Source organism: Photinus pyralis, unplaced genomic scaffold (genome assembly GCF_008802855.1).
Source record: "Photinus pyralis isolate 1611_PpyrPB1 unplaced genomic scaffold, Ppyr1.3 Ppyr1.4_LG1, whole genome shotgun sequence".
Classification (NCBI taxonomy): Eukaryota; Metazoa; Arthropoda; class Insecta; order Coleoptera; family Lampyridae; genus Photinus; species Photinus pyralis.
The window spans coordinates 56,345,876-56,352,080 of NW_022170249.1; positions in this window are offsets into that span (position 1 = coordinate 56,345,876).

Below are 6,205 nucleotides of genomic sequence, written 5' to 3' on the forward strand. Positions count from 1 at the left end.
TTGAGGAAGAAATGCGACAGGTACTACAGATGCCAGTCCAAAATCAGCTAAACTACATATCCCCCAAAGAAACCAAGCAGATCATCTTGCAACAACGCCCCAGAAGAGCTCCAGAGCATGACCAAATCACATACCGTGCTCTCCAAAACATGACCAGGACAACGCTGGCGTACCTTACCAGAGTATCCTGCACCTCAAACACTTTCCGGAGTCGTGGAAGGAGTCCGTAATTATCATGTTGCCGAAACCCGGGAAAAACCTGACAAATCCCAGCAGCTACAGACCGATATCACTCCTTCCCACCATGGCCAAAATCTTCGAAAGATCCTTGCTGGCGAGACTACTCCCGAGAATCACGATGCGCGACGAGCAGTTCGCCTGGCCATTAAACCACGCTATAGCTAACGTCCTCGTAGACCAAGTCGCTGAAGCCACCAACAGGGGAAAAACGTCAGTCGCTCTTTCGGTGGACAACGAAAGGGGCCTTCGAGAAAGTGTGGAAGGTGGGTCTGCTGGTCAAACTCTACCGAACGCAGGATATACCACCAGCAACCGTCCAACTGTTGCACAGCTACCTCGACGGTAGAACATTCAAAGTGAAAGTGCAGGATCGCCTCTCGCAAAGAAAAACGGCAGACGCTGGCGTCCCACAAGGAGGATGTTTATCCCCCATCCTCTTCAACACCTTCATTAACGACGCGCACGACCTCCTGATCCACGGCAACCACAGGGGACGAGACGTGGCCATCAGGAAAGTGCAAGCGGCGATCAGCGAACTGCTTCTGTGGACCGACCGCTGGCGGCTCAAATTCAATCCGCAAAAAAACCCAAGCAATTATTTGGAAACCGCCCTTACAACCAGCTACCAAAGATAAGGATCTCCGGCTATGACGTAGACTGGCATAAAGACCATAAAACAATACTCAGGACACTGGTAAAAATGGTTATCATTTTGCACCCGTAAAACTACATCTCCATTTACCCCAGTTTTAGAGTTCCTTACAGATCTTTTTCACAATAATCATTCTTATACTACCATCAATACTGCGAGGTCAGCAATATCTTTCATCACCGGTAATACTGTAGGAGAAAATCAAAAAATTAAAAGGCTTATGAAAGGAATCTACAACATCCGACCCAGCAAACCTAAATACAATGAAACGTGGGATCCAAAACCAGTTCTCGAGTTTCTACAGAACTTACAACCGAATTGCACCATACCACTTAAGGGTCTCTCAGTAAAACTAATAACCCTAATTTTACTTTGTACAGGACAACGGCTACAAACATGTTACTCCATTAAGATAGACGATATTAAGACTTCAGATAAAGGGCTTACTATATACATTACAAACAGGATTAAAACGTCGGGCCCTAAGCAACCTCAGCCAACATTACTTCTTCCGTACTTTAATAAAAAAAACTCAAATTATGCATTGCGTCCTGCTTAGAAACCTACATATCACGAACAAAATCGCTCAGAGGAGAGGAAAATAATTATTTATCTCTTTCACACCGCCATATAAGGCGGTTTCGACCCAATCCTTGAGTCGATGGGTGAAAATAGCGTTTGAGAAAAGTGGAATACCTACTAAATATTCACCACATAGTACAAGGCATGCATCCACCTCATCTGCAAAACGAAACGGGGTACCTCTGGAGTTAATCAAAAAGGCGGCAGGGTGGTCGCCATTGTCTAGAACATTTTCAACATTTTATGACAGACCTTTAGAAGATAAAGTGGAATTTGCAAGAACCATATTAGAATCGTAGATAAACTATTGTCTTATTATCATTCTCATTTTCATTATGATTATTTTTTGTTGTTGTTCTAGTACATCGAGAAAACTATTTAGTTTCTATAATAGAATGTAAATTTTGTTTCAAGAATTATACCTACATACATAAATTTTCCTCTGTAATAAACTATGTGATTCGAAAGCCCATCTAGATCTTTCCGCGGTAGGTATGGAAAGATATAGCTAGTCTGACAGCTGCACACAAAATCCTACAATTACAACAATCGTCTCGCAACCTTTAAACAACTACCACTGATCTTCGAAGGTCGAGACATGAAATATAATCGAAAAGAGGCATCTGCTGAGTGGAGATCAGAGGGCGAAAAGCCGTCCAAAAATTCCAACAATCGGCAGGCAAGGTTATGGCGTCTGTATTTTGGGATACGCATGGAATATTGTTCATCGACTATCTGAAGAAAGGTCACACGATCAACATTATATAGCGTTACCCGACCGATTGAGGGGCGAGATGAAGCGCTAACGATCTCATATGGCAAAGAAAAAGACATTGTTTCATCAAGATAATGCACCAATCCACAATTCGGTAAAAACCATGGCAAAAATCAACGCACCCACCCTATTCTCCATATCTGGCACCCAGCGATTACTGGGTCTTCGCTGATTTGAAAAGGACGCTCCAGGGAAAGAGATTTGGCTCAAATGAAGAGGTTATTACTAAAACTAACGCCTATCTAGAGGCAAAAGATAAATCGTTCTACGCATAGAAATGTTAAAGAAGCGTTGAAGTGACTGTATGGGGTATGGGGTCTTATGGCCTATATGCCTTTCGTTCAAATAATGAAGCATTAGTATTGATGTTGCATGTTGCCCGGCCTTTAATAGTTATCTGAAAAGTATGTAAATTATTCCTTTAAAATTATGCAGATATTTGCTTTAAACTTCAGCTTTAGTCAATGTGGATACACAATGATCGTTAGCATAAGAAATGCACAACTATGACATATACTTAATACGTAAGGATTAATATAAACATAAAAGGGTTCACAATGACCACGCACGCGCAGTACACTTATAAATGTCAAAACAATGGCAAATTACTAGAACCAATAGTAATAAAATAATATCTTACCCTTTTATTTTCTCTACCTACACCATTCCATTTCAAACATGTCATATAGAAATATGGCAACGAAGTTAAGCAACACTAAGGTAAATAAAAAAAATGTCACTTACTGTAGGGAATATTCTAGAAATTTCGATAGACATCGAGGTGCCATAAAAGATTAGTCATCGGCGATAAGAAACGAATGTGACGTGACGCATTTTTTCCAGGAAATCGAGAACATTCTAGATTATTCGGGAGCGTTCGAAAAGTTTCGAGAAAGATGGGTCCTATATTCTATATAAGCAAATCGCATTGTGTTTCAAGGCAGTTCTAACTTCGATGCGAAATGAAGTACTATGCGATCAAAAATGAGTTGCTGTCGAGTCGCCTTTGAAATTTTTGTTTACATGGAAATCGTATTTAACTTGAACTTCCAAAGGCGACTCGACAGCAACTCATTTTTGATCGCCCGTTATTAAGCTCCCGTTCGTATTATGTTATAAATTGTAAGTGATAATTACTGTTATAAATTAATCTACTGCAAGACTGTTCTAAATTTATTGTTAGTTAATTGTAAATAAATAAATCAAGTGTTAAGTTTACATTACTTAGTAATGATCATGATCACGATAATACGTATTCGTATCATTATTAACTTACTTGCCTGTAAATATGTTTTTTCACTACTAGCTTCTGATGACATGATTATTAACCTTTTTTCCACTTGTAAAGTAGGCTTTCTCGGCATTTGTTCAAAGTGGTTAATAATGTGGATATTATTAACTAGTAGTCAATAATGAGAACTGTCACGCTGTCACTTTTAGAAAACACAACCCGAAATTTCGCTTAATAAACGTTTGGACAAGTTCTCTAAAATGAATAATTGCCACCATCCGCCATTTCCAGAGAAATTACATACCTAAAATTATCACATTTTGAAAATATTCGAACGAAATTACTCTTTGAAAATATCTCAATGACAGAACAAAATACGGCCCGTTTGACTTGTACTTCCACGCACTTGATTGACATGTTAAATTAATAAACAAAAAATTCGGTCCCACCGTTCACTTTCTTATCAATGTAATATGTTAATTTAGAGAAATTCCAGTACTAGTAGTAAAAAAAATAGTATATATACCACGGTAGAGAAGTATATTATTGCCTTCGCACCTTACACCCCTCGGCGCAAGCGCCTCGAGATGTAATCTTGGTGCTCAGGCAATAATACTGTACTTCTCTACCTTGATATATAATGTACTATTACGTACAAAACTGCTTATTGTATAAAACAGAAAATAGGAATGTACATCTCTTAATTAAATACTCTTAATCGCAATACTCGTGTGAGAAAATTATTCATAAAAAGTTCGGTTCACAATATAAATCAGTCAAACTTACAATTTTAGTATATCCTATGCTCAATTCACGTATGAACATACTATTAAATTAAATACATAAAAAATCATACTAAAGCATGGTCACATTAACATTAGAATTTAAGAATTTGTGTATATTTAATTTAATGTAATGTAATATATTAATGAATTTGGCAATTACTTGAAAAATTAGCTCAACAATGTGCAATCAAAGATTTTTATGTGTGTAAGGTATTACAAACGACGTTACTTTGGAGATAGCTGTACTGTTAAGCGTTTGCACAGTTATGGCGTAATAGAGAGAATGTTATCGTCCCTGTCGCACTGCTTCAAACCCCCCAAATATGATTTTTACAGATCAATAAATGAGGGTCGTAAGAGAAAATGTAAAGATAGAAAATCATTCCTTTGATATGTTTTTTCCTTCGTGTTTGCCATTCGCCTATAACATTTGTTTTATTTTATTTTTAGCTACTCGCTCGAGGATATTCCTTACAGAAGGTTATGCAAGTGAAATAGAAAATCGTATGCACATAAAACCTTAAAGGCATACAACAAATCGATAGAAAAGTGGATATTTTCTATATTCCACCTAATAGAGTTTGTGAAAGTATTGAAACGAATTGAAGGAAATGTCACAGTCGTGCTATGTCATTTCTATAACGTCTGCTCTATATTTGTAAACAGAGGAAAGAAAGCATGAGCGGAAAATGAGATTTTTGATTGACAAAAGCAAAGTGATATCTTTCGCAATTTTTACGCGGTGAATTCGATACTACAAATTTACGGACATATCAAACTTTTTTCTCGATGTAGCAAAACGGTTCTGATATTCGTATGCACGTATACTATGCAATTAAGACCATTCGTTTCTTAACAAGATTATAATGATGTGTCATACCTAGAAAGTAAGTGCAAACAATTTTACATTTATTATTTTTGTGGAATATTACATCATTATGCGATATAAAATTTTCCAGATATATGTCGAGCGTTAATTCTCAACTCATGAGTTATTCTCAAGTTCTATTGATTTCGTGTAAATTATGAACAAATCTAAAATACAAGAACATGTATTCCTGATTAAGTAAGGGGAATGCCACCGGTTTTGGAAAAAAAAATTATTGCGTGGGTTGTGGTTTATCTTCAAACATGTGTATAATGGTTCAACTGGAAAATTGAATTTTGATTGTTTTTATAACCACTCACTCACGTCATCGGGAAGAGTTGGCATCTCCCGTTATACTTCATTTAGGAAGACCGACAAGTAAATTATATAGTTCCATTTGACGCATCGTCAACTTTCATCTCTTATCACAGGAATTTTGCTTTCACACAATTTACTTTTCAGTCAATTTTCACTACGAAGACGGTTTCTCTACTTTTCCCTGTAGTGGATTCCGCCGTACGTTTATTTCACCATTTTTCTTGTGGTGTGTAGAGAATTGCAACCAATTTTAATGACCTCTAAGTGTTTGTTTCATTGATCACACTTCATACGTACATTTTCGTTAGAAACAATGCTATTATGTAAGCTAAATCCTGAAGTAATGTATTAATACACATGTACCACCATACACAGAAACATTAGTATTCAATTAAAGGCGACTGTGTAATTTAAAAAACTGACTCGAATTCTTGTTACAAAATATATCATTAATTAATAAAATTTTCCGAAAAATATCTTGAATAACCTTTTGAAATGGAAAGCTTTTAAAGGAACGATTTGGAAGGGCTTCAACTAGATTATAATTTATTCAATGTTTTTGAAATTCTGTTTTACCCATTTACGTTTTAGAATAACATTAGTTACATTCACTTTACCTCCGATATATTTTAATTAGAGAGTGAGCAAGAAACCTTCGACTATGAAATAAAATAATTTTTGTGTAGCATTACTTCAATTATACTAATGAGTTCCCTCTCAAATACATGCTCTCGTAGCTATTTACAAAAATATT